We start from the raw sequence: 12,584 nt of genomic DNA on the forward strand, positions 1-12,584 counted from the left end.
GCAATCCAATCCTATGTGAGTCTGTAGCTGGAATATTGTGTCCCTCCTGTTACAAGCACTAGACTCACTCACAAACACAGTAGTATGTTGTTTTCAAAGTCCCCCTTCCTGCCTGACAGCTGCCCTCGAGCTGAGGTCTGTGGAATCTAGCCAGGAGCTGAGGAATCACGAGGCATTTTTTCATAAGAGTTTATTTATTCAAACTTGGGTTTGCAACGTGCACTTTTCACTGGAGCAGCCAGAAGTAAAGGGGCCTTTCCCCTGTGACATGGCATTTCCAAGCATCTCGACCCCAGCCTCAGCTTCTCCGCTCCTTCCAACTCCTGAGCTCACTTTGCCAATGTTCTATGCCTGCTTGGGGCCTCCATGGGGCAAGGTCCATGTGCTGCCCATGCCGCATTCACCCGAAAGAAATGTTTCCTGCACTGAGGTTTGTCACAGGGGTGCCCAGGTGCCGACTAGCTCTCCTGACTCAATAAAGGGAATCTTTCAAAACTTGCAGAGGATGACGTGAGTAGAATGGATCTTTGTCTTAATTAACCCATCCAGAGCGGCCTCTGCAGCTATATTATGGAAAATGGATTCAGCCCCAGGACTTCTACAGCTGACACTGAATAAAGGGCAGAGCTCCAGTGCTCAGATCCAGATCAAGCCCAGAGCTGGGGGGAGGGCAGAGATCTTAGCAGAAGGGGAGGCAGCTCTCCCTATTCCAGACCCTGAGCCCCTCGGAACCAATGCTGTGCCTTGTCTGTGGCTGAACCCAGAGAGATCTGGGCAGCAGGGAACAGGCCCAGAGCTGCCCTGGTCCAGTGACAGCAGCAGGGTGCAGCACTAGGACTATGGAAGGCACTTCATGGGTTAACTACCTGGTTAGTCCCTGGGCCCTCCCTCCACATGAGGCAGGTCAGTCCCCATCCCAGGGATAAGGACTTGAGGCACAGAGCGGAGGTGACTCTCCCATAGCATCAGTGTAAAAATCAGGACTGGTACCTGGAGGTCCTAGAGCCCAGGAGGCCAAACCACACCTGTCTGTGCTGGGATTAGGGCCGGCCAGCCTTCGCAGCCCTCGCCTGTGGCAGGGCAGTGCCATCTGCAGGAAGCCGAATTCCTGAGCTCGTGCAACCTGACAGCTTTGAAACATCCCTCCAGATTGCTGGGAACTCTGCACTTCTCCCATCCCTGGGGATGGAGATAACCCGGAAGGAAGAAACCCTTACAGCCTGTGTTCAGAGACCCCTAAACTGCAAGAGGTTACCGGGCTTTCCTCCTGAGTGAGCCCACACGTGAAATTATTGCAGCTGCTCAGGGCTGGAGCACACCGAACGGCAAGGTGCCAGCAGCATGCCAGGTGCAACCGGACTCAGAGACAGCACTGCAGGCACTTCAGCAGCTCGGGCTTGTAGGTCCTAGTCCTGGTGAGTGCCAATAACCACTCAAAGCCACGGCTGAGGAAAAGGTTTGTACTAGGCTGGCAGGCAGGGGAAAAGCTGCAGAAGCGCAGACAGTCACAGTTCGTGGTGAGCAGCGGTGGGACCTGTTTGAGGCTGGTCCCACGGAGAGTCAGGGCTTCTCAGGTATAGGGTCTGGGCTGCCCTTTCCAGGCCTGTGTCTGTTCAGGCTTGCAGGAGCTGGTGGTTTGCAGGCCAGGCTCAGTTCGTGTCTCAGCGAGTACTGCACCACTTCCCCCAACTGCACCCCTCCCCGACCTGAACTATGGAGCCCTACAGGCAGACCTGCCCCAGCTGTAATGGCCGGCGCTTCCAGCCCATCCCAGGCATGGCTCTGTGCACCGTCCCAGGAGCCCCTCTCTGCAGCTCCTGGCCAGCCAGGGGGTGGCTGCTGTGGCCCACAGGCCCAGGCGCTTCCGGGCTCGAAGTCCTTCCTCCTGCCTGGCCAGGGCAATGGAAAGCGCCCTGGGGAGGAGGCTGCTGGGAATCATAGTGTCCTGGCCAGAAGCGCCTGGACAGGTCCTGGGCCGGGGGGAGTGGGCTGATGGGAATCAGGCTCCTGCTGAGCAGGTTCATTGTCATTGTCTCTCTGAAACCCCAGAGCCGGGCTGGGGGCACATGGGTGGCTTGCTAGCGATCCGGAAGCACACCCCACCTGGCTCCTGGGGCCTCAAAAGCACGGCCCATGGAGAGCAGCTCTTGCAGAGGTGCCAATTCTTTGCCCTATTGCCATAGACCAGGCTGTGTGCTGAGGCCTCGTGCCATCCCTGGGGCTCCTGGGGGCACTGTCACACCTGTGCAATTCTCCTGCTCATCGTGGTGTGCCCAGAACACCAGTCCGGGTACGTGCCAGGGCTGGACATGGCAATTGGTATCATCACAACATGCCATGAAACCGCTTGGCCGGGGGCTTTAGGTCCGGTGCCAACTTCCCGATTTCACCAATCTTTCACAGGGCAGAGAGCTGGGGGAACTCCAGCAAAATCAACCCCCAGAGCTCCCACCCCACAGCCTGACCTCCCACCCCCAGCCATGGGGCCCGATTCCCACAGAGCCGACAGCCCCACAGCCTGAACCCCCATCCCAAGCTACAGGCCTGATCCTACAGAGCCCCCACCCCCAGCCATGGGGCCTGATCCACCAGACTAACGCCCCCCACCCCAAGCCCTGGTGCCTGAGCCCACAGACTAACAGACATTTTGGAGCATGAGCTTTCATGAGTGAATACCCACTTCGTCAGAGGCATGTAGTGGAAATTTCCAGGGGCAGGTATATATATGCTAGCAAGCAAGCTAGAGATAACGAGGTTAGTTCAATCAGGGAGGATGAGGCCCTGTCTGCAGTGAGGTGTGAAAACCAAGGAGAGGAAAACTGGTTTCTGTAATTGGCAAGCCATTCACAGTCTTGTTGAGTCCAGAGCTGATGGTGTCAAATTTGCAGATGAACTGAAGCTCAGCAGTTTCTCTTTGAAGTTGGTCCTGAATTTTTTGCTGCAGGATGGCCCACCTTAAGGTCTGCTATAGTGTGCCAGGGAGGTTGAAGTGCTCTCCTACAGGTTTTTGTATATTGCCATTCCTAATATCTGATTTTGTGTCCATTTACCTTTTCCGTAGGACTGTCCAGTTTGGCCGATGTACATAGCAGAGGGGCATTGCTGGCTATGATGGCGTAATTACATTGTGGACTGCAGGTGAATGAACTTGGATGGTGTGCTGATCTGGTTAGGTCCTGTGATGGTGTCGCTGGTTAGATATGTGGGCAGAGTTGGCATGAGGTTTGTTGGATGGATTGGTTCTGAGCTAGAGTTACTATGGTGCGGTGTGCAGTTACTGGTGAGAATATGTTTCAGGTTGGCAAGTTTGCCTGTGGGCGAGGACTGGCCTGCCACCCAAGGCCGTGAAAGTGTGGGATCGTTGTCCAGGATGGTTGTAGATCCCTGATGAAGCGTTGGAGGGGACCAACACCTACAACAGAGACCAAACACTACAAAATCTCCCACAAGCATCTCAAAACTACAATACTCGCACGAGTAAATAAGGAAACAGATCAACAGAGCCAGATGTGTACCCAGAAGCCTCCTACTGCAAGACACCCAAGAAAGAAACCAACAGGACTCCACTGGCCATCACATACAGCCCCCAGCTAAAACCCCTCCAACGCATCATCAGGGATCTACCACCCATCCGGAATGATCCCACACTTTTCACAGCCTCGGGTGGCAGGCCAGTCCTCGCCCACAGGCAACCTGCCAACCTGAAACGTATCTCACCAGTAAACTGCACACCGCACCATAGTAACTCTAGCTCAGGAACCAATCCATGAAACAACCTCAATGCCAACTCTGGCCCACATATCTAACCAGCGACACCATCACAGGACCTAACCAGACCAGCCCACACCATCACAGGTTCATTCACCACTGCATGTCCACCAATGTAATACGCCATCATATGCCAGCAATGCCCCTCGCTATGTACATCGGCCAAACTGGACAGTCCTCTACGGAAAAGGATAAATGGACACAAATCAGATATTAGGAATGGCAATATACAAAAACCTGTAGGAGAGCACTTCAACCTCCCTGGCCACACTATACCAGATCTTAAGGTGGCCATCCTGCAGCAAAAAAACTTCAGGACCAGACTTCAAAGAGAAACTGCTGAGCTTCAGTTCATCTGCAAATTTGACACCATCAACTCAGGATTAAACAAAGACTGTGAATGGCAAGCCAACTACAGAACCAGTTTCTCCTCCCTTGGTTTTCACACCTCAACTGCTAGAACAGGGCCTCATCCTCCCTGACTGAACTAACCTCATTATCTCTAGCTTGCCTGCATATATATACCTGCCCCTGGAAATTTCCACTACATGCCTCTGACAAAGTGGGTATTCACCCACGAAAGCTCATGCTCCAAAACGTCTGTTAGTCTATAAGGGGCCACAGGATTCTTTGCTGCTTTTACAGATCCAGACTGACACGGCTACCCCTCTAATACTTGAGCCCACAGAGACACCAGCCCCACAGCCTGACCCCCCACCCCACACCATGTGCTTGAGCCCATAGAGACACCAGCCCCACAGCCTGACACCATGGGCCTGGCCCCACAGAGCTGACAGCCCCTTGTGAGGTCAGAGGTGTGAGTATGTGGCAGGGTGTCCACAGGGAGCTGGCAACGTCCCTTCGCAGGGGGCAAAGACTGTGCAGCTGGACATGGGTCAGAGCTGACTGTGCTGAGCAGTGGCCATGTGTGTGGTGAAGTCTCCCCTGTGGACGCTGCTGCGGATCTGTCCCCCGGCTCGGGTCAGAAGGGGATGTGCCAGCAGGAGCCGACTGCATGGCAGTGAGAAGGGGAGTGTGTCAAGGGGCAGGGAGAGTGGGGGGTTTGCTGTGGGCCATTAGGGCGTGTCACCAGGTCAGGCATTGGGGATGGGATTGTGGACATCCCTGGGGGCTGTGGCAGAGTGGGGAGCTGGAGGCAGTTGGATGAGGGGTCCCAGCACCCCTCTCATGTATTGCACTTTGAGACTGGCTGCCCTTGCACAGGCAGAGCGCACTGTGCACGCCTCACTGGCAAGCAGCAGCGAGGGAGGGTCCCCCATCTGGCTGGGGAGGCTGTGCTAGCTTACAGCGGGGCCTGGCTTGGCAAGGGGAGACACTGACTGCACAGAGGAACCACGAGCCCAAGCCACCACCAGCTAATGCAGTGCATGCTCCTCACCGGGACACCTCCAGGCAGGAACGTGTCCAAACAGCAGAGCCTGGGGAGTGACTCCAAGCAGTATTAGCAACTGCGAGGCAGTCGAGACATGCAGGAGACCAACTCTGGACTGTCCCATTGCATCTGCATGGGAGGCAAATCAGGGTTCAGGCCAGATGGGCCCAGCAGATCTGCCAGTATGGAGTGGGGGTGGGTCATAGGGGAGGTGATGATTTTCATACACACTCCCCAGGCTCCAAAGAAAAAACGGGGGAAAGTTAAACCGAGATGCGCTCACAGAGCGATGCCTGCACACTGCTAGTGTGACCCACTGACAACCAACGTGCTGTGCCAGGAGTTGCTCTCTCCTGGCTGGAGGGTAAGAGGTCTGGCGTGGTGTGCTACAGTGCTGGAGGGGTCAGGTTCTGCCTCAGGAGTATGGCACAAAACTCTGCCCTCCCCTGGTGAGCCGGGTCCCGTGCACCCAGCTGCCCAAGGTAACAACAGACCAGTTTGGCCTGTTACATACAATCATTATGAAAGTCTGCACCCACTGGAGACAAGCCAGATGGATTAACTGGGCTAGGGGCCCTCAAAGTCCCTGGATGAGGTTTCCACCCCTTTTGAGACATTGGTTACGTGGGGATCATTGGAAGAGCCCGTGTCTGGCGGGCCAGGACGGTAGGGACAGGCCATCCCCTCCTGTGGGTTGGTGTGTTGGGTGGAAGAGAAAAGCACAGGAGTGGTAGAGATGGGCCACCCCCTCCCATGGGCTGGGGTTACAAACAGGTTGGGGCAGGAGGGATGTGCAACCCCCCCTCCTGCTGCCAGCAGGGTAGGGGTGGGAGAGACGGGCAGCCAGCAGCGGGAGGGACCAGGCAGGGCGAGGGCAGGAGGGATGGGTGGCCCCCTCCTGGGGCAGGAGTTAAAGAGAAGCTGGGATGGGAGAGGGGGTGCAGCCAAGGGGAAGAAGGATGGGTGCAGGGCTGGACGTGCTGCGCTGCTGGCTACAACCCACCCCCCTCCACCCAGGCACTGGGTGGGAAGGGGGACAGCTGCCCACAGCCTCCTTCCCATGGTCCCAGCACCTTCAGCTGTGTCCTGCCTTCTAACTGGCTGCTGGGACTGCTGTCTCCTCTCCTCCCCTTGATTGAGGGAGGATTGCCAGGGTGACTGGGGGGGGGGGTCATGTACTCTCCCTTTCCCCCGCACTGGCCGGGCAACGGCTCTCATGGAGCCCCCAGGGGCATCTCTTGGGGCACCGCCCCCTTGCTTGGTGTGGGAGCAACCCCCAGAATTGCTGGGCACATGCCTGTCTGCAGACTGTAGCTCTGAGCACCCAGCCAGTGGCGTGAGCATGCCAGGGATGCCCATTGCCCTCTGTTGTCTGGTTCTTGCTGGGTGCACCCCAAAGAGCTCTGCCCCACCAGGCCAAGCCAGGAACGAGAGCAGGGTTTTAAGGAAAGGTTGAAGATGAAGAGGCAGCTCTGTTCCAGGCCAAGTGGAGGAAGCAGCCTCAGGCAGTGTGATGGGTTCGGTCTCAGAGACCACCTTGGGACCGTCACCTGATGTCCAGGAATTACCTCTGAGCCCATTTTCTCTGCCAGCTTGGGACTCCAGAACCCTGCCTTGTTGAGCCAGACACGCAAGCCTGCTGCAACACATGCAAAGTTTCCCTTCTCCTCCTGCCTTGAAGAGACAGTTTTATCTCTTACAAGCGTAGCAGGAACAACATCTTTTAATAGAGTGCTTTGGATTGGTAAGGTCCCCTCGGTCACCCCATTCTCTGTTCCCAAAAGGTCAGCTGGGAGGACTCTCCCTTCCAGGAGATCTGACCCCGAGTCTTTCCTTAAAACCTGATCCACAGGTGAGGGGCCTCGCATTTCATGCAGATCCTTCACCCACCTCCTGGCGAAAAGCCTTCCTACAAAAGGTTGCCAGACTCTCCTGTCTCCCCTCCCCTTCCGTCTGGACTTCCCTCTCTGGGCTCCCCTCTGGAGTAGACACTCCTGTGTCCTCCAAAAGGGAAGGTGACCCTGATCCAGCTGTGGGCTCACCAGCTACCAGCCATGACAGATCCTTCACTGGCCAGCAAAATCCCCTGCTTTAACTCAGGTTGGGCTGGCACCCAGCTACAGAGTTCTTGGGGTCTGTTCCCACCACAGCGGTCACCAGGACCCCAACTTCCATCTCTTGGATACATGTTTCTGTGCACTCCAGGGCAGGACCTTTCCCCGGCTGACCTGCAACTTTCTGGCAGTCAGCAGCTGGGAAGACTTCCCTGTTATGAGGTGGAACATCTCCCTCCCCTAGGGAGATGATCACAGGATAGGAGCTGGCTTTACTCCTGGGGCTACAAGAACTAGTTACGACCATCCCTTCTGCTATGGAGGAATTAAAGAGATACTCTTCTATTTTCCCAGCAGCACTTGTGACTTCACCCTCCCCTCTGGAGCTTTCAGCACAAGATTCCTTCTTGGTGCTAACAAACCCTGGGACAGATTCTGCCATATTAAAGAAATCATTCCCCAGTAGAAACGGTGCAAAATTCTGTGCCACTGCTGCAAAAGTCAGTTCAGCCTGCAAATCACCAGTTTCCATGTGTACCTTAGCTAAAGGTGAAAGGGCTTTGTAACCTCCCACCAGTTCTAATTCTGTCATTTTTCCTGGTAACAGAGCCTTGTCCTGGATCAGGTCTCTCCTGACCACAGAAATCTCTGCATCAGTGTCCCTTAAACCTTGGAGCACTTTGCCATTAAGCTTAACAGCATGCACATGCTCACTGCTTGGTTGTGTAGAAGCAACCTGTACAAATCCTGCATGGAAAGAGGCAATAGCCTGGGATACCCTTGCCCTCTGAGAAACAACAGCTTCATGTGTTGCCTGGTGCCTGTTTCCACTCGGCCAAGAACATTTATTCCTTGGGAGCTCAGTGGACTTACAATAGCATTTTGGGCTCCGGTTTGTACAGGAGACTTGGGACGAGTAACAGGGGAAGGGGGAGGTGAATGTCCACCCTCCTTTTTCCCAGGGGTAGAATGGTGAGTCTGCTTCCCTCCAACCCTGTACCCCTCTGCCAATAGTTTATGTTTAATTGCAGCTTGTGGTTGCTTGAAAGAGTCTGCAAGCCCAGCTAATTTACCTGCCGCACCCACCTTTTTGTCCCCCAAATACTGTTTACATCATCACTGCACATATTCAGGAACTGTTCCTGGCTAACCAAATCACACATTTGATGAAAGCTTGTAATGCCTTTGCTCCTAACCCACTCTTCTACCAAATTTCTCATCTCATTTACACAAGCCACATGTCACAACGGTGACCTGGCCCGGCGCAAGGAATGCTGGGATTGGGGTGCTGTGACCTGGCCTGGCACAGGGAATGCTGGGATTGGTGCACAGGGCGGGGCCTGGCACGGGAATGCAGGAATTAGGGTCTGGTGACATGGCCTGGCACAGGGAATGCTGGGATTGGTGCACAGGGCAGGGCCTGGCACGGGAATGCTGGGATTGGGGTGTGGTGACATGGCCTGGCACAGGGAATGTTGGGATTGGGCTGTGCTGATGTGGCCTGGCACAGGGAATGCTGGGATTGGTGCACAGGGTGGGGCCTGGCACAGGGAATGCTGGGATTGGGGTGCACCGGGTGGGGCCTGGTGCAGGGAATGCTGGGATTGGGGTGCACCGGGCGGGGCCTGGAACAGGGAATGCTGGGATTGGGGTGTGGTGATGTGGCCTGACACAGGGAATGCTGGGATTGGTGCACAGGGCGGGGCCTGGCGCAGGGAATGCTGGGATTGGGGTGTGGTGATGTGGCCTGGCGCAGGGAATGCTGGGATTGGGGTGTGGTGACATGACCTGGTACAGGGAATGCTGGGATTGGGGTGTGGTTACGTGGCCTGGCGCAGGGATGCTGGGATTGGAGTGTGGTGACATGGCCTGGCACAGGGAATGCTGGGATTGGGGTGTGATGATGTGACCCAGCACAGGGAATGCTGGGATTGGTGCACAGGGCAGGGCCTGTCACAGGGAATGCTGGGATTGGGGTGTGGTGACGTGGCCTGGCACAGGGAATGCTGGGATTGGGGTGTGGTGACGTGGCCTGCCACAGGGAATGCTGGGATTGGGGTGTGGTGACGTGGCCTGGCGCAGGGAATGCTGGGATTGGGGTGTGGTGACGTGGCCTGGCGCAGGGAATGCTGGGATTTCGGTGTGGTGACATGGCCTGGTGCAGGGAATGCTGGGACTGGGGTGTGGTGACATGGCCTGGCACAGGGAATGCTGGGATTGGGGTGTGATGATGTGACCCAGCACAGGGAATGCTGGGATTGGTGCACAGAGCAGGGCCTGACACAGGGAATGCTGGGATTGGGATGTGGTGACAAGGCCTGGCACAGGGAATGCTGGGATTGGGGTGTGGTGACGTGGCCTGCCACAGGGAATGCTGGGATTGGGGTGTGGTGATGTGACCCAGCACAGGGAATGCTGGGATTGGTGCACAGGGCAGGGCCTGGCACAGGGAATGCTGGGATTGGGGTGTGGTGATGTGACTCAGCACAGGGAATGCTGGGATTGGTGCACAGGGCAGGGCCTGTCACAGGGAATGCTGGGATTGGGGTGTGGTGATGTGACTCAGCACAGGGAATGCTGGGATTGGTGCACAGGGCAGGGCCTGTCACAGGGAATGCTGGGATTGGGGTGTGGTGACAAGGCCTGTCACAGGGAATGCTGGGATTGGGGTGTGGTGAAGTGACCCAGCAAGGGAATGCTGGGACTGGTGCACAGGCAGGGCCTGACACAGGGAATGCTGGGATTGGGATGTGGTGACAAGGCTGGCACAGGGAATGCTGATATGGGGTGTGGTGACATGGCCGGCACAGGGAATGCTGGGATTGGGTGTGTGTGATGTGACCAGCACAGGGAATGCTGGTTGTGCACAGGGCAGGGTCTGTCATAGGGAATGCTGGGATTGGGTGTGGGTAAAGGCCTGGCACAGGAATGCTGGATTGGGGTATCACATGTGGATACCCACTGTGCTGATCTGCATATCGTTCCGTGAAAGGTATGCTCTTACCTCTGACAGCTGGTGTCTGAGCCTTGGGGCAGAAGGGCCTGCCATGCCCGTGGCCGTGTGTGCCAGCTCTTCAGCTGCAGAAATTGCCCTTGGAGCTGGAGTTTGTCCTGGTCGCTCATGAGCCTGTTGCCCACAATTAGCTGCATGAGGCCCACGGCCCCACTGCCTGAAAATGCTAGGGACACATTTGCATCTGAATTTCGACAGGGCAGCTGGACTCGTAACTAGCTGTGAGAACAGGCCTGGTGGGAGTGATTGCTAACACAGAGAGAGACCGGTTATCATACAAGAAGATCGGATGACCTTGTGTCACGGACTCACAGATCGTGCCCACACTTGCCCTGTGCAGTCCGTGGGGGTGCCCCTTTCCAGTGAGACAGCCCTTCTCGGGTCACTTCTCTCTCGGGGTCAGGCCTCCACCTCCTGGAGCCGCACCTCTCTGAGCCTGTAGACGTCTGTCTCTGCCGTGGGCCCCCTCGGGAGTCCACGCACTCTGGACCCCCTGGGCTCTTCACCCCCAAAGGGTGGATGCAACCCTGTTCTCTAGACCAGAGTGACTTCAGCCAGCATAAAAACAGAGGGTTTATTGAGAGTTGAACAAGCACAGGAACTCGCGGGCCTCAGGCCTGGCCTCTCACAATAACAGCACATCCCAGTCTCCCTGCATCAGGTGGCTCTGCCTGCTTCCCCTGCCAGCCCGAGCCCCCCTGCTTCCCGCTGGGTCTCTGATATCCCCGCCTCAAGCCCGCCTCAGTCCATTGTCTTCTCTCCTCGTAAACAGGGTTGTAAACAGGAAGGCCTGAGTCCCCTTTCCTCGCAGCTCTCCTCTGGCTGGAACCGGCTGGTCAGGTCACCGGGGTCCTCTCTCTGGCAGCCCTTGTCCCACTGGCCAGAACCGGTTGTGTCTCCTGGGCTGGGGTCCCAGTCTCTCCCGTCCTCTGTAACAACAAACTCCTCTCCCTCACCATCGTTAAACCAGTAACACCAGTACATCGATTCTTCCACCCGTGTGCATGCAAACCCTGGAAAAGACAGAACACCCAAGAAAAAACCCAGTTCGTCACATCTGTAAACTGGAGTAATAGAATAGGATGAAATTAATAGTGAAAAGTGCAGGTCTGCATCTAGGGATAATAACAAATTTTAGTTATAAATTGGGAGACACATCAGTTGCAAGTAACAGAGGAGAAGGACCTCGGGTTTTGGTTGATCACAGGATGACTACAGCTGCCAATGTGATATGGCATTAAAAACCTAATGCAGTTTTAGGATGCATCAAACAAGGTATTTCCAGCAAAGATAAGGGAGGTGTTAGTACCGTTACAAGGCACTGGAGACTCATCTGGAAAACTGTGTGCAGTTCTGTCTCCCATGTTTAAGAAGGATGAAGTCAAACTGGAAAGGTACAGAGAAGGGCTACTAGGATGATCCAGGAATGGAAACCTGTCTTATGAAAAGGAGACTCAAGAGCTTGCTTTTTAGCCTAACCAAGAAGGTGAGGGGGATATGCTTGCTCTTATAATAATGATCAGAGGGATAATATCAGGGAGGGAGAGGAATTATTTAATCTAGTACCAATGTGGACACAAGAACAAATGGGTATAAACTGGACAACTAGGAAGTTTAGACTGTGAAATTAGACGAGATTCTAACCGTTAGAGAGTAAGTTCTGGAACAGCCTTCCAAGGGATAGTGGGGGCAAAAGACTGTATCTGGCTTCAAGACTAAGCTTGATAAGTTTAGGGAGGGGATGTATGATGGGAAGCCTAATTTGGCAATTAATTTAGCAATTAATTTGATTATCAGCTGGTAAGTATGCCCAGTGGTCTGTGATGGATGGGATCTGAGTTACTACAGAGAATTCTTCCTGGGTGCTGCTGGTGAGTCTTGCCCACATGCTCAGGGTTTAACTGATCGCCATATGGGATTGGGAAGGAATTTTCCTCCAGGCAGATTGGCAGAGGCGGCTGGAGGTTTTCGCCTTCCCTGCAACATGTGGCATGGCAGTGATTTCCCTACCGCCCTTGAATTTCCAAACACCCCCAAGTTTTGAGCTAGTACATAAATTTAGTGACTTTTGGAAATCTGAATTTAACTGAAACATAATGCACACTTTAAAAGCTATAGAGTGTATGATAAATATGTGTATCTGAAAAAGATAATAAATTTAAAATATAGACTAGCTTCCTTGCTTCCTTATACAGCTGTTTTTATGATGTTGGTGCATTCATTTCGGTGATGTGGGCCAACCTAATAATTTCAAATGATGATTTGTAAGCAAAGTCTAAATGAGCTCTCCCTGACAGCTAGTGATGAGCTGGGGTGTGGGGAAGCTTCAGGGCCAGATTAATTTACATTCACACCT

This window comes from Chelonoidis abingdonii, chromosome 2 (genome assembly GCF_003597395.2).
Source record: "Chelonoidis abingdonii isolate Lonesome George chromosome 2, CheloAbing_2.0, whole genome shotgun sequence".
Taxonomy (NCBI): domain Eukaryota; kingdom Metazoa; phylum Chordata; order Testudines; family Testudinidae; genus Chelonoidis; species Chelonoidis abingdonii.